The 22752-nt window shown below is 37.4% G+C and overlaps 1 protein-coding gene across 9 annotated transcripts in view; it reads right to left on the reverse strand.

Moving 5' to 3' along the window:
- The window catches only part of LOC127443780 (nuclear factor 1 X-type-like), a 140544-nt gene that overhangs the window by 89030 nt on the left and 28762 nt on the right, over positions 1-22752 (reverse strand). The window contains exon 1 of one of the 9 annotated variants that reach the window (XM_051702676.1): positions 10074-10093. The exons of the other annotated variants lie outside the window; for them this stretch is intronic. The gene's annotated coding sequence lies outside the window, so the exon portion shown is untranslated. Of the gene's footprint in view, positions 1-10073; positions 10094-22752 lie in introns of those variants that run through there. 9 annotated transcript variants of the gene reach the window in all.

Raw genomic sequence — 22752 nt, forward strand, 5'->3', positions numbered from 1 at the left:
TTGCTGAAGCCACACAAAAATCACCCCAAAACAATTGTATTTATTTTTTTATTATCGTGGCTTCCTAAAAAACACTTTCAGGGAAAAAGAAGAAAATAATCAATGTCAATACTTGGATCACTGAGGGTTAGAGAATGACTGATACCTCAACATGGTAACATTAAACCATTAAAAGGAATATTCCAGGTTCAATACAAGCATTTGTGGCCTAATGTGGATTACCACAAAAAAAAAATAAAAAAATAAAATTGACTCGTCCCTCCTTTTCTTTAAAAAAAGAAGCAAATATCGAGGTTGCAGTGAGGCACTTACAATGGAAGTGAATGGGGCCAATTTTTTGAGGGTTTAAATACAGAAATGTGGAGCTTATAATTTGATAAAAGCACTTACATTAATTCTTCTGTTAAAACTTGTGTACTATTTGAGCTGTAAAGTTGTTTAAATCACCATTTTGACAGTCATTTAAGGGGTTAAGGGTTTGTTGACATTATATCGTCATGGCAATGATTTTGTCAAATTGGCTGTAACTTTACACAGAAAAGGTTAGTAAGTGATTTTATCACATTAAATCATGTTTACACACATATTGTTCACGTCTTGTGGCTATAATTTTGAAAAGGGAGTATTTTAACATTCAAAAATTGGCCCCCATTCACTTGTAAGTGCCTCACTGGAACCCAGAAAAGGAAGGACGAGTCAAAATACATTTTTGTGGTAATTAATATTAAACAGCTATAATGTACCTGAACTAATAAACAGGCATTTTCTGGAAAACAAAGGCACACTGTGATTCATTATAATTTTCAACTTATTCTAACTGGTGCCTCCAATGCTATCACAAGTCATTTTGCCATTTCAACAACAGCTAGATAACTTCACCTTGGGGGAATATTTAAATAAGCAGAATTTGCAACAACAAAGTCACAGAAAACCAAATCTAAAATTTGCAAAACACATGTAGATCATTGACGAACGTGAGACAATACAAGTTCAGTGACAGTCATGCCAACTGGCCAGAAACTCTCACACTGACCCATCGGGCCATCTTTATTGTTGAGCTCTGCATGGGACATGAAACATTCAATGATTAAATCTGACACCAAACAATTAATAACACTGTTATTCAGAGTTATCTGTAAAGTTCATGTCAGTTTCCAAATGACATTTTAAAGGAATTGAAAGGTCCAACACAATCCCTGTTCTCAATGATCTGTTATGATCCATGAACAGAGCCAGGGCAATCGCTAGCTTGAGCAGAGTCACATCAAGAGATTTCATCTGGCTTCATTCCCGCAATGAGCTTTCGCAACATATGCCACACTCATAGGGTGACACGGCACCTTAGGGTGATTAGCAGGCCTGCCCGAGACTACCGGGTGATGAAGACTCATTCCCAATGCAAGTTTCAAGACAATTTTGCAGTTGTGAAGCACCTAAAACCAGCGTTTCCTAACAAACAACAACAAAACGGGGCATCAGATTGTTGTGTTATTTTGTTTGTGAATGTTCCATTGGCATGACCATTACTAACTGGAGTCCAAATTAAAAGAAAGTTCTTGAATTATCAAATTCATACAGCTCTTTAAAGGCAACTCAATTCAGTTCGGTCCACTGTGTTTTCTTCGGTATTATCGGTCATTTTAAAAGGTGTTATCCATCTGCCTGATGTCTTGGTATTTTATTTTGCCTACATTTTGTAGGCAAAATCGAAATCATTCTGGATGTTGTTATAGTACGCATCTGATTTGATTCGCCAGACTGCACAGATTTCGTGCCTGCTTATTTCCATGAAAAAATGTTCATATCTCCAAACAAAGAGTTTGCAAGTGTCTGCATTTTAATGAACTGAGATATTGAAAGGGGGAACAAGGCCTCAAGTTCCTTTTTCTTGCTTGAAAAAAATTGGTTGAACAATCGTAGAAAACGGAAAATGGATGAAGCAGATTTTATCCCATGCAGGAAGAACTTTGTGTTACAGTCATGAGATTAAATGCAAGCCAAAAACAGCATTTAAAACGGAGTTTGCTCACGTTTACCCGCAGCCAGCAGGATTTGTTCATTGCTGCATGACTGTTTTGCCTTGTGAGCCAAAGACTGTGTATGTCATTCAGACTCTTTTATACCACCACCTATCTTATCTTTGTATGACACTCTCCTCTCTTAACAGTGACTTTTGTTTTACGCAAGAAAAAAGGAAAGAGAGGGCAAGAGGAAGATGACAGTTTGAGAAAAAAGCGAGATTTTCACGAAAGCTGTCTCGCTCTGTTGCATGCTGCTTGTGTGTTTTTTGTCTGTATAGCGGGGCCTACTTCTTCCAGAGAAAGAGAAAACAAGGCTGAGGCTGTGAAAAGAAAACTCGGCAACACACTCTCACACACACGCTTCATTTCCAGAGTCTTTGCTAAAACTGTCTGTTAGTTTATATTGCACCACACGTGCAGTATAGTAGCCCACAAAGGTAAGTTAAATGCTTAATTTTTCATTTTGTTTAAATCCCATTTCTACAAAATATCTAAACCAGTCCAAATGTTTGATGTGTGCGTTTTCTGTTTTGTTTTTAATCTTTTTGTATGTCTAACACAATGTAAACACTAATGCTCAAAATAATTAATACAAAATTTAATCGTACAAATGAGTTCAAATAAATGAACCTTGATGAGTATTTAGAACTTTCTCTTTCTTTTGAGTTCACGAAACTTACACCTTTATTGGGGGGTTACCGTTACGGTGAATAGTGGAGCTTGAGATTAGCTTGAGGACCGGTACAATGTTAGATCATGCTACAGTATATTGATATACTTGTTGAACTATTATGCTAATATAAGCATTGTTAATTCAAGTAGCATGCATTCAAGATGCTAACGTTCACTAGCTAGCTAGGTTCCCTCTACTTGACATATTTAACTTGAACCTACATGGTGATTTTAAGTTCAGCCAAAGAGTTAAATTTAAAGTTAAGTGCCAATAAAATGCATGAGTTAGCTTACTTAGTATTTCAAGATGAGAAAAATCAACACGCATGTGTAGTACAAAATCTGACAGTTCTGCATACTTAAACTTGTAATTTATTAATTTAAATAATTTGATGGAACTGATTACCTTCAATTTTTTGAGTTCTGCTCACTTATTCGGGTTTACAGTGCATCTTAGGGGTCTTTTGGTAACCTAATTATCTGTCATTTTAAAAGGTTTTATTTTTGGTGTAGCCAAAGGCAACAACCTTTAAGAACTCTCTAACTCTCTAGTTTTGGCTCTCCTCATTGACCAATAGGCTGAAATATGGCTCAAAAATATGCACTTTTAAAAATGTTTTAAACAAACACTTAGAGGAATATAATTTTTGGACGAGGTTTGAAGAGAATAAGGACAAAACGAAATGGTTGTAAAATTATACCATAAGCTACCTTTTTTTTCTTCTTTTTTTCTGCCCTTTTAAGATTTAATGTAGCTTATTTATTATTATTATTATTACTATTATTATTATTATTATTATTATTATTATTTCCATTTTCTTTTTTAATATCTAAAAAATAAATAATTATAAGATTTTCTTAAATAAGGTCTACGACCACAGTCCTGTGAACCGTTAACGGTTTTTTATTTATTTATATAAATTGCATTGGCGGGAAGCGCGAGCTCCATCATTCTAAGCGCGAGACAATGAGGGAAAAGCTGCAGATCACAGTTCGAGAAGAATCGTTCAATATATATATATATATATATATATATAGTTTTATGAACTTGCCTTTTTTGTTCTCAAATTCATGATTTACTAAATGTAGCATAAGTAGTTTTAAAGGGTTTGAACGAACAGGAATGGAAGGAACGAAATCGAAAATACTAACAAAAATAAAATAAAATAAAGAAACAGAGAATTTTCGATTTGTGCATTTATATAATAAACATGCATGTCATATTTACATTCATGTAGCGTATATCGACAGCAGTATGCAAAATAAAAAGTAATAGGTTTATTTTTTTTAGCAATGCAGAATTTAATCTAAAACTTTCACTTTATATCACAAGATTGGTTTGAAATCAGATTTTTTGGGAGGTGTTAAAAAAGAAAATATTTGTAGTAATATTTTTAAATTTCTACGTGTTCTTACAGAAAATCCCTATGTTACCATTAGACTAAACAATGTTAAAATAACCATCAGTTGGGTAATCAGTGGACTTAAAATAAAGCCACATTTAATGATTATACTTTCCATTTACAAGGCTAAATAATTAAAACATAATTTGACACATTTTAAAACAAGAGATGTCTCTGAAAGTCTGCAGGCCTATAAATCTCTGACCTAAACTGAGAGAAATGCAGATGACAGGTCTGCAACACCAAGTTGTAATTAAATTAAACAGAATAGATGGTGGTTTGCCAAGGAAAATGGCAAAAAAAAAAAAAAAATAAAAAATAAAAAAAATAAAAAAAAAAAGTGAAAAAATGACCTGTTTCTTTGTCGGGCCTACACCCGATATTTTTAACCAAAACATGAAGGCTAACCTACTACTGAGGATCAAATAAAATAATAATAATAATAGCAACAACAACAAGTAGGCTAGACAGCTAAAATAGATTTGGAGAGATGCTTTCTGTACAATTACTTCATTTTATAAACAAATGTTTCCAACACATGACAATCTGAGAGTAATTTAAGCGGGTTCAGTACTGCTGTATTCTCAGTGCATTAAAAAATTATCCAAACCAGAGATAATTTAGCAGAGACGGGCTACTTCTATTAAAATGAATGGGAGAAACTGGAACGCTCAACCAAGAAGCTCTGAGCGCCCAACGGTCAACGGATGTAGAAAGGAAGTCCCGCCTTACAGTTAAAAGAGTCAATCACCTTTTAGAAACAGACGACGCCGGTCAATCAACTCTAGATTGCGCATGCGCATTAGCTACACAAGCCGGGAAAATTGCGGTTTTTTACGTAATATGAGGTACAAAATCACACTTTATGATACCTGTATTGTCCGATTTTATTGCTGATTTGAGATATGTTCTTTGATCGTAATCTGAACCAACCTTTTTTGAGATTTTGGTTTTTCTCCATTCAAGTAGATAGGAGCTGCACTGGCATGACTGGAAATAGCCTCCCGGGAGCGCTCAAAAGATGGCCGACAGTGGACTGACTCGCTAGAAAGACTTTGTCCAAACACAGAACGTCATCTTGAGGTCGCGCCACTTAAGTTATGCTACTCTAAATGCTTAGCCGTTTGTATGTACAGTTTGAAAGTGTTTTTAATTAGCTAATGTAATTTATTATGTGATATGTATGAACACTGTAATGTACAGATAAGTGTCAACTGATCGGCGCGCGGTGAGATTAGTCAGCGGACAATTGAGGAGGTGTAAACTGGAGAAATGCGGAGACGAGCGCGGCAGCGACAAAATACAATCGCTCAGATCGCCCAAGCACATGAATGTCGATATTGTATGTGTGTATCTAAGCTATAATTTGGGGGCATTTTGGGACGTCTTCATTTGGGAAACTATCCATAGCCTACATAAATTAAATAATGATTTTTTTAATTAATTTTTTTCATTCTAAAAATGTTAAAAGCTATACAGACCCCATAAAGACCCAAGCTATTTACCAACCAGAATGTTATAGAGACTTTGGGTGGGCTCTTTTAACTTTTAACATCACCCCAGATGTGTATGACTTTCTTTCTTCTGCTGAACACAAATGAAGATTTTTAGAAGAATATCTCAGCTCTGCAGGTCCATACAATGCAAGTTAATGGTGACAAGAACACTGAAGCTCCAAAAAGCACATATATGCAGCATAAAAATAATCCATAGAACTCCAGTGGTTAAATCCATGGCTGAGGTCGGATTTGTATACTACCATACCACTCATACAATTTCTGCCATAGTCACATATGAAGTAGTAAGAGTAGTTTGGGTAGTATGCCATTCCGAACTCAACCCATGTCTTCAGAAGTGATATGATAGGTGTGGGTGAGAAACAGATCAATATTTAAGTCCTTTTTTACTATCAATCTCCACTTTCACATTCTTCTTCTTTTGTTTTTGGCGATTAGCATTATTTGTGCATATCGACACCTACTGGGCAGGTAGGAGAAAATATAGTAAAAAAAAATAAATATTGATCTGTTTCTCACCCACACCTATCATATCACTTCTGAATATACTGTATGGATTTAACCACTTAAGTCGTATGGATTACATTTATGCTGTCTTTATATGCTTTTTGGACCTTCAAAGTTTTGGTCACCATTCACTGAAATCTTAATTTTTGTTTAGCAGAAGAACACATCTGGGATGTCATGAGGGTGAGTAAATTATTTTTCATTTCTGGGTGAACTATACCTTTAATAGCCGAATTCCTGGTGAAGAACTACACTAGATGTGAATCCTAAGGAGAAAGATCCACCAATCAGAGAATCACAGCAAACAAAGTGCACAAAAACAGCTCAGCAGGGGGCCTGGGTACCTCAGCAAGTACTGACGCTGACTACCACCCCTGGAGTTGCGAGTTTGAATCCAGGGTGTGCTGAGTGACTCCAGCCAGGTCTCCTAAGCAACCAAAATGGCCCCGTTGCTAGGAAGGGTAGAGTCACATGAGGTAACCTCCTCGTGGTTGCGATTAGTGGTTCTCGCTCTCAATGGGGCGTGTGGTAAGTTGTGCGTGGATCACGGAAAGTAGCATGAGCCTCCACATGCTGTGAGTCTCCGCGGTGTCATGCACAACGAGTCACGTGATAAGATGTGCGGATTGATGGTCTCAGAAGCGGAGGCAACTGAGACTTGTACTCCGCCACCCGGATTGAGGTGAGTAACCGCTCCACCATGAGGACCTAGTAAGTAGTGGGAATTGGGCATTCCAAATTGGGAGAAAATGGGATATATTATATTTTTTTAAAAGCTCAGCAGTGACCACCCATATCCATGATGCAGTGCAATAGAATATTTTGCAATACACTTAAAATATATTGTTTCTCTACTTATAATCAGCTAATAACCAATAGTTCTATTTATTTCCATCGTTTTTAATTCAATCACGTCATTCAAAATGCTTCATGGCACTGTACACTGTAAAACATGATAGCCCCATTAAGTTATGTTAACTTATTTATTATCTTTAACTCCAACTGTCATGACAAGTTTTAGATATTGAACTCAAGTTTATACGTTTTCAAAAAATGTAACTTAAAGTAATCCATTGTCTTGACTAATTATGAGTTTGGTCTGGGTTTTCAATGTTCATTTAACTCATGTCTGTAAGATATAAGTTGAAAAAGGGGAAGGAGGAGGAGGAGGGAAATACAGAGAAGTTGTCGCCTCTTCGCCGGCAATGTTAAAGCTTGTGCAACATTGTTCTTGTTAAAATAAATGTTATATTTTTGAGCAGATAAGTTGTAAGTTCATTCAGTATAAATAAGGAAACTGGCAAACTTGCCGTTATTAGTCAAGATGAGAAATACATTTAAGAAACCATTTAAAAACATTAGTGCTCTTAACTTAAAATGGCAATTGATATGAATATAGTTTAAGTTATCTTAACTTGAAAGTGTGAGTTGAAATAGTGAGGAATTATAAGTTTATTTGACAAGATAAAGTGAGTTTTCTTGAATTGATAATATAACATAGTAAGTTGTTTTAACTCAGAGGATCAAGTTGAAACAACAAATGATCATTAGTTAAAAAACTTGTAAAACGTAACTATTTGAGTTGAAAAAAAAAGGTTATCTTCAAGTTGACTTTACTCACATTTTTAAGGCAGCAGGTGAACTTTCGTTTCTAAGTTTAACCAACTTGAAATGTTTTACAGTGTAGTTCATTTCTTCAAGAGGTCGCGTCTTTCTGTCACATTTTCAAATACGCTTTCGCTTGAAATCAAAGTTTGTAATGTTGTGATTCACCTCGGAGCTGGTCGGTTTGGTGACGATTTTATGAAGTGGGCGGGCACTGTTGCGCTCTATGGTGCCAAGTTGTTTGGAGGGAAGGGGTTGAAAAATTAAGTGGGTTTCGTGACATTATAGCCGAAAAGTTGAGACATTTCAGTGGCCCATTCCACTTCTCTAGCGCTCATCCTCTGCCCCCTCTCCATTAGAGTGAAATCACAAAATAAATTGCAACCAATATGCCACAGTAACTCATTTACTAACAAACAGATGCAATTATAATTGGTTTATTAAAAATGTTGTCACAACCCATTCACTGAGCCCCCTTGAGTCCAAAATCCTAGTATCTCCCCTGGTACTCAGTTATGAGGTACTTGAGTTTCTACATATACATACATCACAAACTGTAAGTGTAATTAAGATTGATATTTCAGCAGCTATAGTGCCAAGTGCCATGCTTAAACTAGAGATGTTCTGAGCTCTCCAACACCCTTCTCTCTCTCTCTTTCGCTCTCTTTTATACTCATTCTTTTCTTTTTCCTATGCCACTCGGAGAGGCAAGGTGCCAACCCTTCTCCTAAACTGGGCATCATGCCCTACCCTTTATGCAAATGAGGCACCCACCATCCTTCTGTCTTTCTGACACTCTATCTCTCTTACTATGGTTCTCCTTAACTCCATCTCTCTGTTTCTCCCTCTTAACCACAGACACACACTGCTCATGTCTTCCATCTCTAATTCTCTAAATTTCCGTCAATCATTTTCATTATTCTAACAATCTAACTCTTCTTTGTCTCACGCCTTTCTTTCAGATATCTTCATGCTTCATTGTAAAAGTTTAGTACACCGGATAGAAAACCAATTTTCTCACCGGCCCGTATAACACCCAGTGTCGCTGCTTTTAAGCCTCACGCACACTCTTCCTGAATTTTCCCTTCTCTTCATTAACACATGGCTAGAGGGCAATGATTTCGTTTACGTTTGTGAAAAGGGTGTTTACAGTAACCGTGCAGAGAACAAACTGATAAACATACACTAAATACTCACAGTTCAAGTGTAAACAAAACACACACTCTCTCTCATACACACCCATCTAATGTAATGTCTTAATAGTCAACATGAAATGGCATTCACAAATCATTTTACTTCTGTATTTTGACGTATTTCTGAGAGAAACAGGATATTCAACATGAAAAAAAAATGTTGGGGCAAAACTTGATTTCTCCATTGGGAAATGATTGGATCATGAAAAGTGGATGTTTACTAGAAGGGAGGAAGGGCTTAAAAAAGTAAGAGGGGTTGGTGACTACTGAGTGACTCCAGCCAGGTCTCCTAAGCAACCAATTGGCCCGGTTGCTAGGGTGAGTAGAGTCATGCTGGGGTAACCTCCGCGTGGTCGCTATAATGTGGTTCGCTTTCAGTGGTGCGTGTGGTGAGTTGTGCGTGGATGCCGCAGAGAATAGCGTGGGCCTCCACTCGCGCTAGGTCTCCATGGTAATGCGCTCAACAAGCCATGTGATGGGGGGCCTGGGTTGCTCAGCAAGTATTGACGCTGGCTACCACCCCTGGAGTCGTGAGTTCAAATCCAGGGCATGCTGAGTGACTCCAGCCAGGTCTCCTAAGCAACCAAATTGGCCAGGTTGCTAGGGAGGGTAGAGTCACATGCGGTAACCTCCTCGTGGTTGTGATTAGTGGTTCTCGCTCTCAATGGGGCGTGTGGTAAGTTGTGTGTGGATCGCAGAGAGTAGCATGAGCCTCCACGAGTCGCTACGCCACCACGAGGACCTAGAGCGCATTGGGAACTGGTCACTCCAAATAGGGGAGAAAAGGAAAGAACCCCCCGGTCCGTTCAGTGTTATTATAGATTTAGTTTTTTAATTTAGTTTTTATTTCTATTTTATTTCAATCTGTCGTTCCAAATTAGTTTTTGTTGTCTCAGTTTCAGTTTAGTTAGTTAACAAAAACTAAAACCATTTTCGTTAACTAAAATAAAAATAAAAACTGAAATTATTTAAAAAAAAAAAACTAAAACTAAACTAGAATACTTTTTCTTAACTCCAAAACTAACTAAAATAAAAATAAAAATGATCTTGGATTCATTTCAGTTTTAGTTTAAGGCAAAGTAGGACACTTTTGGAAACTGTACATTTCTTGGCACTTTTAATTATGATCCAAACACACATAACCTGACATTATACCTTTGAAGAAATCTTAGGATGTCTTCTACCTTAGACAAAAGCACAAATGAAGACATTTTTAATAGTGAGAAGTAGAACGTTTGAAGACCCTCTTTTGACCAAATCCCAGAGGAAAAATTATTCTCTAGAAAATATCTGCAAAGTATTTAGAATTATTTTTGTATATTCTGTAACACTTTTACATCATAAATCATTATGTCACATTTACAAACAAAGTTATTTTTTTTACCTTTGCTTTTCCCACCGGTGGTCATGAAATGAGCTCTACCACAAATCACCATAAAAATCATCCATTTAAAACCTCAAAAAGGTAAAAAAAAATAAATAATAATAATAATAAATAAAAAAAGAGAGAGATTTTGCCCAAAAATGACAATTCTCTAATTATTTACTCACCCTCACGCCATCCCAGATTGTTTGACTTTCTTTCTTCTGCAAAACACAAACAAAGATATAATAGATATACTATCTCAGCTCTGTAGGTCCATACAACACGAGTCAACAGGGTCCAAAAATTTGAAGCTCTAAAAAGTGATCCTTAAGTGGTTTTGTTGATTTGATTTGATCAGTCTTCTGAAGAAATCTAATCAGTTTTGGGTGAAAACAGATCAAAATTTGACTCCTTTTTCACTATAAATCTTGCAATTGCAGTCTACAGGAAAGATCACAAATGAGACCGCTGATGTCAAGATTTACAGTAAAAAAGGGTGCTACCTTTATGTGCTTTTTGGAGCAAAGGTTTTATACCGTGATGACTTACATTGTATGGACCTACAGAGCTGAGATATTCTTCTAAAAATCTTCATTTGTGTTCAGCAGAAGAAAGAAAGTCATACACATCTGGGATGGCATGAGGGTGAGTAAATGATGAAAGAATTTTCATTTTTGGGTGAACTGTCTCTTTAATTGTTTACTTCCCAAAGATTAGTTAAGAAATTATTTATAAGCATCTAAGTAAATTCATATGGATACAATGGGGATCAAGTTTAAATGTCCTTTTACCCATTTTCACCCTATGTTATAAAATTTGCAACATTTACAATCCAAATTATACACGATAATACAAATAGATAGAGGTAACAACAAGACTGCCCTGAGAAATGTAATGATGTTAGACATTTTTAAATTATACCAGTAAATGCTTCTGCTTGGGCAGCCATGAAAAATACTAAAACTAAAATAACTAAATAAAACCACTGGGTCCGTTAAACTGTGGCCCAGCCTAAAGATCACAATTCCACCCCAAAGATCAATTCCTAGTACCGCCCCTGATTTCAGAGCCACAGGAGGAGCAAGCTACTGTATTTTTAATGAATGACTGTTCACAATAAGACCTGGAATGTGTATTAAGACCATGTTGATTCCATGTTGAGTTTCAGGCATGTTAGGGGATAAAGTTCATCATTTAAAATCATTTTTTATCAGATGAAAGGTTAGTTTCATTTCACACAAAACACACAAATGCCCTCACAGGTCTCACACACTGTGGTGAATGGATGCAGTTACACTGGCAATGGCAATTGTGAAACTGAATGGCCACTGTCTGCATGACACGCTCTCACAAATGCACAATGGGATACAATGTGTAAAGTCTTTGTTAAAGAAAGAATAGAGGTGATGTGGGAGTATATATTTATATGAGTGTGTAACAGAGAGAGAGACTGGGAAAACTCAAGAGTTTTGTTATATATTTATAATTATATGATATATTATAATTATGCTATTATATTTAGTTTCTTAATCATTTGTTGTCGATTAACATGGGTCTTTCAAAGGCAGATGACAATACCAAAATTTCAGTTTTTAATGGTGGATACAATGCAGATACATTAGTGTTTCAGTCGATTAAAAAGTGTAAATCGTGATTAATCGCATAATTCTTCGTCGTTAATCATGATTAATCGCATATTTTGAAAGTACTAAAAATTGACTCTATATATACTTCTTTTCCTGTCAAAATGCATTTATTTCCTTTTTATGAAAAAAAAATAATAATATAATGCTTTATTAACATTTTCCAAACAAAGCCTTCCAAATAAGATAGAAATGTTGTGTGTTTGTCCATCAATGTAATGACTCCGGGTGGAAACGTCACAAAGGTTCTGCCCTTCCAAAAATGTAGATGCTTTACTATGATAATGCATTAATTGCGACTGCGATTAAAATGAATGTTAAACTTTAATTAATCGCATGTGTTAACGCATTAATTTTGACAGCTCCAAGATACATACATAACAGAATTTAAAGACAGCAAAAGAAACGTACACAAAGAAGTGTACACAACATTTATGACAATATTTGCTCAAAATTCACTAAAATACAAAAAATATTCAATTATATAAATATATATAACAAACAATTATTAATTTATATTAAATATTACATATAAAAATTAAAAAATGTTTATTACTCATTTAGAAGATTCTGGAAATGGCAAAAGGGGGTTCAGCTGCAGATCCTTTCAAAATGGTTAAATATCAGCCAGTATATTTATTTTATATACATATACAGTGATGTGAAAAAGTATTTGCTTGTATTCTGTTTTTGTGTATTATTCATACTAAATTGCTTTAGATCTTCAAATGAGATATAACATAAAGCAAAGGTCAACCTGAGTAAACACAAAATACAGTTTTCAAATATATATATATATATATATATATATATATATATATATATATTTTTTTTTTTTATTGAAGCAAAAAAGTTATCCAACACCTATATCACCCTTGTGAAAAACTAACTGCCACCTTAAATTTAATAGCTGGTTGTGCCACCTTTAGCTGCAACAACTGCAACCAAACGCTTCCGATAACTGGAGATCAGTCTTTCACAACACTGTGGGGGAACTTTGGCCCACTTGCAGAACTGCTTTAGTTCAGCCACATTGGAGGTTTTTCGAGCATGAACTGCCCGTTTAAGGTCCTGCCACAGCATCTCAATTGGGTTCAAGTCAGGACTTTGACTAGGACACTCCAACACTTTAATTTCACTTCTTTTAAACCACTCAGAGGTGGACTTACTCCTATGCTTTGGATCATTGTCTTACTGCATAATCCAGTTGTGCTTGAGCTTCAGCTCACGGACTGATGACCGGACGTTCTCCTTTAGGATTTTCTGGTAGAGCAGAATTCAAGTTTCCCTCAATTATTGCAAGTCGCCCTAAAGCAGCAAAGCATCCCCACACCATCACACTACCACCACCACGCTTGATTGTAGGTATGATGTTCTTTTTGTGGAATTCTGTGTTTGATTTACACCAGATGTAACGGGACCCCTGTCTTACAAACAGTTCCACTTTCGACTCATCAGTCCACAGAACATTCTCCCAAAATGTCATCAAGGTGTGTTTTGGCAAAATTCAGACGAGCCTTAATGTTCTTCTGGGTTAGCAGTGGTTTTTGCCTCGCCACTCTTCCGTGTCTTTCTGATAGTGGAGTCATGAACCTTCATTGATGTGAGAGAGGCCTGCAGTTCCTTGGATGCTGTCCTTGGCTTTTTTGTGATTTCCTGGATGAGTCGTCGCTGTGCTCTTGGAGGAATTTTGGAAGGTTGGCCACTTCCGGGAAGGTTCACTACTGTGCCAAGTTTTCTCCATTTGGATATAATGGCTCTCACTGTGGTTCTTTGGAGTCCAAGAGCCTTTGAAATAGCTTTGTAACCCTTCCCAGACTGATGTATTTCAATCACCTTTTTCCTCATCATTTCTGGTATTTCATTCGACTTTGGCATAGTGTGCTACTGGGTGAGACCTTTTAGCCAACTTCATGCTGCTGAAAAAGTTCTATTTAGGTATACATATATATATATATATATATATATATATATATATATATATATATAAAGTATATCTTATTGTGTTTCATATTTTATGTTTTTCTAGATATAAAATATATACATTTTTTATATATATATTTTTAATAGTAAATGCATACCCAGCACTCATAGTTAGTCACTTAAATGGCTTCATGACTACTTCAGAAATGTTGTCTGTACATTACTTAATGGAGAACTCTCTCTCTCTGTGTCCCTCTGTGTCAGTATTTGTCTCATCTGTCAGTCGTTTTCTCTCATTAAGTGCTGTCCTGCATTAGTGCTGTCAGTTCAGGACAGGTGCAGTGGTAATGAAAGGGAAACACTGCATGCATTGAGGGTTTTCCCATTATAGTAAGCTTAATCCATGGGGAGGGAATGTGTGTGTGTGTGTGTGTGTGTGTGTGCTGCAGCTGGGCTAGGAATGTGTGTGTGTTTATCAGTGTGTTGTATGTTTGTGCATTTGTGGAGACTGGAGAGTGAGAGTTGTTTGTTTGTATGTGTTAAGGCTGTGGTAGGACGGAGAGTGTAACTATGTGTGTGTATAAGTGCAACATTTTATTGGCAATGTATTGCGACTGTGTTAGTGTTCTTCTCGAAGTTACAGGTTTAACAGCAGCATTTTGCTTGTATCTACCTGCCTGCTTAGGTACAGGAAAAATAAATGTAAAATAAAAAATGATTGCATCTCTCTGCATGTCAACCACAACCATCATCATCACCATCATCATCATTATCGTCATCATCATCCACCTTCTAGACCTTGGCAACCAGACAACTGGAAGTAAAATCTGAAACAGCTGGAGCTCTTTACAGCACACTAAAGCCAGAGTCAGAGCCTAAGAGAGCCCACTCCTCACATCGAGACATTACCACCTCATCTGTTGTATCTCAAAATGAAACCTAGAGGAACCAAATTGACAAAAGCGAGAGGGAGGTTTTTGCATGTTTAAATTATGAGCAATAGTAAAGCTTGCCATAAAATAATTTAATCCATGTTCTAAAAAGTAGTTCAATGTAACAATAAAGTAAACTAGATTTTTTCAATTCATGAAGAAAATGTGAGTTGTGCTTGCCTGTGCAAAACTTGCCTCTATGATTCTAGAGAGTTGAGGGTGTTTGACAATGCATTGCTTTATGGTTGCTAGGTTGTTCTGGGTGGTTGCTAGGACATTGCTATGTGGTTGCTATAGTGTTTTGGGTGGTTGTTAGGTGGTTGCTTAATGGTGCTAGTCGAAAGAGTCCACCCTCAAGTCTTGACAATCGTTTGATCCCTTAAAATGGTTCCAGTGTATGGGAATATTTGCCTGTTTTATCACCTGCCGGGCAAAAATCTCAAGTCAAATCACTTAAAAAATAGCACACTTCTTCTCAAAAAGTCGCACAATTTGAGGTTTAATTCACGTCCGTACCACAAACAGCGCAGGACAAAATTGCGCTTCATAATTTTATACTGATATTAGAGGTTTGTTCAACTAACCCTAATTATAAGCAATAATAAAAGTGATGCTTGCCTGTTTTAAACAAATATGAGGTGGTTCACAAACATAAAACAGTTCTAGAAAAGTAACGTATTGACTTAAAAGCAGTATAAAAGCCTGTTTTGTTGTGTGGAACACAAAAGCAGAAATTTTGCAGAATGTCCGGGCCACTGTTCTCCATACAATTAAAGTGGATGGTGACTTTTAGTGCGAAAAGACAAAAACAGCTTAAAAGTAGTCCTTACGGGATATTCCAAGTCTTTTGAAGCCATGCAATAGCTGTGTAGGAAGAAGAAACCAAAATGTAAGTCTTAAACCTCATTCGTACTTCCACATATTTTAACTTAGCGCAACACTATCGGCCACATGATAAGCGATAAAGCTATCGTATGTCTTCAGAAGACTTGGAATATAGTCAGGTGGTTGAACAGACTAATTTTATGGTGCTTTTTTGTCCTTTTTGAAGTTTGGCAGTAAAAATCAACGTTCACTTTCATTGTATGGAAAAGAGCAGCTAGGACACTCTTCAAATTATCATACAGGTTTAAAACTAAATGAGTAAATGATAAAATAATTTTTATTTGTGGGTGAACTAACCCTTTTAGACCTACAGAAGACAAGGTTGTAACCTATGGCCCACTTATTTGTTTCTACTAAGTATCAGATGCCATGGAGAACTGCAAGATTATGGACCTTTGAAGAGTCAAGAACTTGATGTTGAAGGAGTTAAGGGCCTGCTTGTGAGCTCCAGTGCATAATTTGTCCAGTAGAAGAACAAATAAGTTCTTCGCAGCAGTACCCCTGGGCCTGATCCGATTTCTTCCGTTCGGCCTTTGTGGGAATTTACCCAGCACATTCAAAGCACTTAGAGTCCCTAGTTCTGAAAATCAACGACTGCACAACGACTTCTTTAAATGCTGATGGGGTGTGGCAACGGATGCATGCCAAAAACAAAAATCGGGAGTAAAAATTACATACTGCCCTGTCCCAGGCCCTAACAGATTGTACAAAACACACAGTGTTCCTAAGTTCCCGGCTTACTAAGATAAGATGAACATAATAACCTAAACCCTGCAAGGTGCATTTTAGGAGAATAAGACATTGATCAAGACATTGATAATATCTGGCAACCGTACAATTGAGATGCATTCCTAACGGCTGTGACCACAGAGAGGTCCAGTGAGGGAAGGCAAGCATAATGCACAAAGTTCCAGAGATCCCCAAAGCTTGGCAACCTGAAGAGCCTTTAAGTGGGATAATATGGTTAACATTCCTTCGCATCCCCTTAAGAAATCCAATATGTGCATATCAATGCTTCTACCCGAGGCCTTACCTCTGAGATACAATGTAGGTAAACACTCAAACTAGCCAGGTAGTTAGGGTTGGGAATCCAGAACTGGTCCTTATTGAGCAAAAAAAATACTGGAACCAAAAGATTTTAGGGGGAATTCACTAAGAATGATTTGCATCTGGTAAAAGCGTTGTTTATTTGAACTCTCTGTCTACGCTGGTTTAGCGACCAATTCACGAAAGAAATTATGCAGATGAGGCAATTACGCTAACTCGCCCACAAAATCCGAAATCTTTTACCCACCGAAACTGTACAGAGTGGCTACATTACTGCGATCCAGACACTTGAATCATTTCTATAACATGCCAAAAGTGAGCATGACTACATCACGCATCTGGATATATGCCAGTTACAACGGTGCGCCCGGCAAATATCACAGAGTTTTGTGAATAAAATGCAGTCCATAATGAGTATAATAGACAAAAAGAAGGCATGTTTGCACGCAAAGGCATTACTTCATTTAAATACTCAAGACGCAGCGCTATTTCAGCACTGATTGCGTAAACTACATTGCAAGTTAGTGAATAACACAATGGTTTTTGCGCTGAAAAACCATGCTCAAAAGTGGTGCAACTGTTTAGAGAATTCTGCCGATATGGACCAAAATCACACTGAAACATTCTGTCAGTGTTGCCTGAACCACTGAATCTACAGCAGAGAAAGACCTGGCGCAGCAAAGTAACACAAAATACAACAAACATCCAGCTAGACCACATCCAGTGTAGTACGAGCTCTCTTTCTAAAAGAATTGTCACTAAAATTATGAAACAAGAATCTTTAAATTGAACTGGAATCATAATATTCTGTTATCGATACTTTTGTTAAATATCGATACATTTGTTAAAATCGTTAGATAATCTTTGGGGTACTGACAAGAAGCATACACCATCAGACATTTTTGTATCAGTTCAAATGTGTTTACCTTTTCCTGTGATGCTACTGATGGCATGTTCTGTCAGTAGCCTCAGAGACACGAGTTCTGGGTGGAAACCAGGAAGTAATCGCGTTCACATAAACAATGGTGAGCGCGATTCAGAAGTTGCATTTCACCCTCAAAATTACATTTTTTCTCCACTGACGGTTAAGTTTAGGGTTGGGGTTTGGGTTAGAGCACATGGTTAATAAAATATGCATTCCTCTTCACTGTGTTACAGCCTATACAGCTGAAAACAAATCACTTTACAACTCCCCTTTGGCACCTCTTTGTGGACATTTCATCTGGACACTGGAGCTCACACATTCCCATACACTCAACAACATTTCCAGCTTTGGCCACTGGAGGCAGTGGTTTGAATTTTGGTAAAAACAGACCGATTATATCTGAAGAACTATCGACCTACTGTTACCAAATTCACTGTGAGATCAGTCTGCTAAGACATAGCTGTAATTGTTGGTCATTGCAAATTTTAAAACCAGATGATTTAAAGTCATTACAACTGTATGACCAGTTCATTTTATTCACTGGCCTCTGGTCAGCCCGCATTTTCTAAAAGTGGCTCTTGAGCTGTGTAATTTGAGTCTCTGCAGCTTGTGTATATGACAGTGAAAGTAATGGGTGCTTAAAATGGAGAAGATAAGAAAAACTTGTTAACATAATAAAAGGGAAAAAAGGTGGACTCCAAAAGCTCTTTATTATACAGGTAGCACCGTGCACATGCTAATGCTAACCTGGGTCAGTGATGTTGTGGAGAGTTCAGTGTCTGACCTAGGTTACAGAATTACTTTCTAACATCTCTTACTGATCCCAGAACATCCTTCCACCAATAATCTGTTATCTCCTCCATTACGAAATGACTGTGATTCAACTGATCCGATGCCAACTGTAATGAGCTGATGACATCACCGCTAACGTCATGGCGAATTATAAGATGCACATACTTTAAAACTCCACTCCTTGACACTTAACTCAAGAGTAACGATAAGTGTTGTCTGACATTGCCAGATATTGAGCTCATTTAGTAATTCTTGAGAGTGTATGCAAGCAGACACTGTAGAGTGCTCACCCGAACATGACCCAGTTCCTCAGACTAAGCCTGCTTTCAATGCCAAGATCACGATTACATCCCTGCCAAAACATTTTGAGCAAGTCTTTAAATACTGCCCCTCTCTCTTTTCTGTGGTGGGCGGCATCGCTGAAAGGCTGGCATAACTCAGAGCACTGACTGTGCTATGCCTTCAGGTCGGGGTCTGGATTTTACCACCTCAGTGAAAGCCAGTCTAAACACACATATCGCGGGAATGAGGCAGGAAGCTGGCACCATGCCACGCGGTCTAAGTCACACCACCGCTACTCGCCTGGAACCACCCTGCGGGCCTGATTCACTGAGGCTATTTTATTGGATTTAAAGACATCTGTGAGAGAGTCTGTGATTAGTTGAGGTATTTACAGCCCAAGTTACTTGAAAACATAATAAAATAATGCAAACAGTTTGCCAAAATTAGCACCAAAAGGAATTGCAATCTGTTTGTTTGAGTGGCCCGACTGAGTTGGACACAGCTACATTGGTTCAACCAATGACCTGAGTTTAATGTGGGACTATCTATCTTCCCAGCAATGAAAGATGGGGGGAGTGTTTACAAGAATTTGAAAACGGTCTTTCTTTTTGTAATTCTGTTTGGTGCCGCTAATGGTGCAGAATTTACACACTTCACCTTGTATTGTCTTGTATCAGCCTAATATATTGCGATAATGACTGGCTGACTATACGTTATCCTGCTTTTTACATGGCTACTTACCAAATAAGTAATTAAATGGACATGAAACATTGATTTGAGTTAAAATTACGTTGTTATGTGTGAAGAAAGAGACTGCAGAGTCTCCAGAAACAGCTCAATTCAACCTCTGGTTTGTGTCGAAGTTGTATTGGTGTTTTTATTGCGAAAATAACCTACTTTTTACACAACTACTTGCCAAATAGACAAATAAATGGACATGAAATCTTAATATGAGTTAATAAAAGAATTGTTCAAATAATGTCAAACAAATTCAAACAATTTTCAAACACTCCCCCCATCTCCCATTGGTTGGAAAACATAGATAGTCCCACACCAAATTTACACCACTGGATTAGCAAATGTTATTATGTCTGCTCAAACAAACATACTGCAGTGTGGTGCCACTTGTAACCCAGAATTTAAACACTTCACCTTTAAGATGTTGCACTAACCCACTGCATTTTGAAGCATTGCAGTACTACTGAAAATCTCTTAATTTACATTGTCTGCTCTTTTGTTTTGTGAGTTTATAGGGGCAATAACTTTGACAACAGTCATCTGTTTACAGATGTGCTCTGATTAGCTCACTTAAAATAAACATGTAAATTGCACTTCATGGTTTTAATTGGCAAAATGTGCAATGGTTTACTAACAGGTCATGATGATGTACAAATGCTTTGTCAAACCTGGTTTGCGTTGCCTTATGTGATTATATTGTGCATTAAAAAAACTGCCATTTATATTGCCACATAATTTGAAAATTGTGGAAATCTCCTTGCTTTTGCAACTGCAATTATATTTTGTGTCAACAGTTTGTGGCATACATTCGAAAAATGTCCTAGAATCGATAGGAATTTAACCCAACTGCCAAGAGATGCCTGCTCACATCTCAGTATGTCTGAGAACAAACTTTAGAGCAAATGTGATTTATGAATATGTGCACAGTGAGAAAGAGAGAGTGTGGCTCTGGTCCAAAACCTAGTGAGCTGTATTGCTATCAAGTATTGACTATAGAGGCAGCTGCTTTCTAAGGCGGCATCTTAAGTGAAATTATACCTCATAAGTGACCGTATTGGAAAATTCCACATTGGCAGCAATTCTGTGCGCTACACAAATAGCGCTACTCAAGCAATGTGCTTGAGAGTGTGTAAGACTTGACTTACAATTTATTTCAATAGAGTTTGCGTTAGCATGTTGCTAAGTTATTGCCTCGATATCATAGTTACAATCAAATTAGAAATTTGCATAATGGGATTGCCTTCTCTGTGAAGGAAAATAGCCACATTTCCACTATCGGGCCAGTGCAAGCCAAGGCTACCAACTGGGCAGCCAGGACGAATAGCCTCAGACCTCGAGCCACGAGACCAATAGGCCCCAAAACCTGCCTTTAATACGCTGCCCTGGTGCCAACGTCACACACCCTGCCCATTTGACAAGCAAGAGGGAAGCTCAAGCTGAGGTTTCAGACTTTGGAGACTAGCTAGCCTTCGAAATGAACACGGTGGAAACTGAAGCTGCCGTTTGTTTGCTAATTTTGGTCTTTGCTTGGTAGAAAGCACGACCTGACTCAACAAAACTCCGCCTTTGACGCTGACTCCGCCTCAATCCCCAGTTGGCCTTTTTTGGCCCAAGGGTAATTGATGGAGCAAAGGCGCTTTGCCGTTGGCCCCGAGGAGGTACAATGAAGTGACAGTGAGAACGCAACTGGCCCTGGCACACACTAGCATGCCTTCACATGGCACGATAGTGGAAACGCGGCTAATGAGGTATATTAGCCCTAGCTTTTGGAACAGCTTTAACATTTAGAGCGCATCTATGATGACTGCTGTTAACATAGGCAGCACAAGCATATGTGTGCACTTGTGAAAGAGAACAGTCGAGTTAAACAATATAAATTCTCCCAATAGGGAAACAGGCACCACATCTCCTGCACCCATTTATAACACCCGTATAACAAAATAAACATCTGTTTAAAACCGAGGGATTATGGGAGTCTTTGTGCTGGTCTGTGTTTTTCTCTACTTTAACGTTTACCCAGGTCTCATTCCTCTTTAACTTTCATAGCACAATTAGTGTAATGTGTTAAAGTACATACATATGCACATACGAATATGTTTTCGCTCACTCCAGCACACTCTATGCCTGGACCCTTGCCATCCATTCTTCTTAGTAACCCTCTATTGCTGCAGCGGTCCATAAGTCAATAAACATCACCTCTTCTACGCCTTTAAAAACCACCATCCCTCTCTGCACACATTCAAAAACCACCATCCCTCTCTCAGATCATTTAAAAAACACCATCTCTCCCTTTTCACCACATTCCACCCTAAATTCGTGGAGAGATGGTGACACCAGCCAGTTGCCATCAATGGGAAAAGCCTGATTAGCGAAAAGCCTTCCGAACTTAAATCCTGACCCTACCCATGAACATCATAAAACTGATCTAAGATCAAGTAGGCATAGTAGATGAAGTACGGCACAGGCACAGACATACAGGCTTCAAGAGTCCAAAATAAATAAAATCACAGATGCAGTTTATTGTTCAACCAAAATCTCAATAATAACAAGAACAAATTAAGATTTGGTGCATAACGCAGGACTTTTAAATATAAGCAAGCCTGAAATACACTGGGGACTCTTACTCTGAAATGTTGAAGACTTGGTGACAATACTCTACAGGTATCTTTTAGTATTTTTCTTAAATATATATTCTATATATTTAAATATTTATATACATATTTCACCAAATGAGGTTTAATAAGTAATAATCTAATGGCAACTATTGGCATAGATTGTCGCCGATAACCAATAGTTCCAAAATGCAACTATTGACACCGATTAATTGGTAAAACTGATATATCGGTATACCTCTAGTTGCTAGGGCATTGCTAGATGGTTACTTATTGCCCCAAGTAAAAAGGGCCCACCTTCAAGACTTATCAAGCACCACAAATAAAACATAACGCAAATAAACAAGTAGAATATACAAATAAAATATAATATCAGCAGTGTAAAATAAAACTTATGAAACCAAAAATACATTAAAATAATAAAGAATACGATAACAATATAAAAAGAATTAAATTAAAAAGAATTAAAAAGCAGTGCAGAGTAAACTAAGAAAGTATTACTGCATTTAAACAAAAAGTAAATCATATAATACAAGTAATTACAGCCTGATCTCATGAAAAACGTACATGACTGTGGCGACATTTTTGCAAAATGACAATGTTGTTCATTACACGTATCGCGGCAGTTTTGCTGTGAAATGTCCACTGTGTAGTGCTAAAAGCAAGTTACATTTTCAACAAAACAGACG

Source organism: Myxocyprinus asiaticus, chromosome 7 (genome assembly GCF_019703515.2).
Source record: "Myxocyprinus asiaticus isolate MX2 ecotype Aquarium Trade chromosome 7, UBuf_Myxa_2, whole genome shotgun sequence".
NCBI lineage: Eukaryota > Metazoa > Chordata > Actinopteri > Cypriniformes > Catostomidae > Myxocyprinus > Myxocyprinus asiaticus.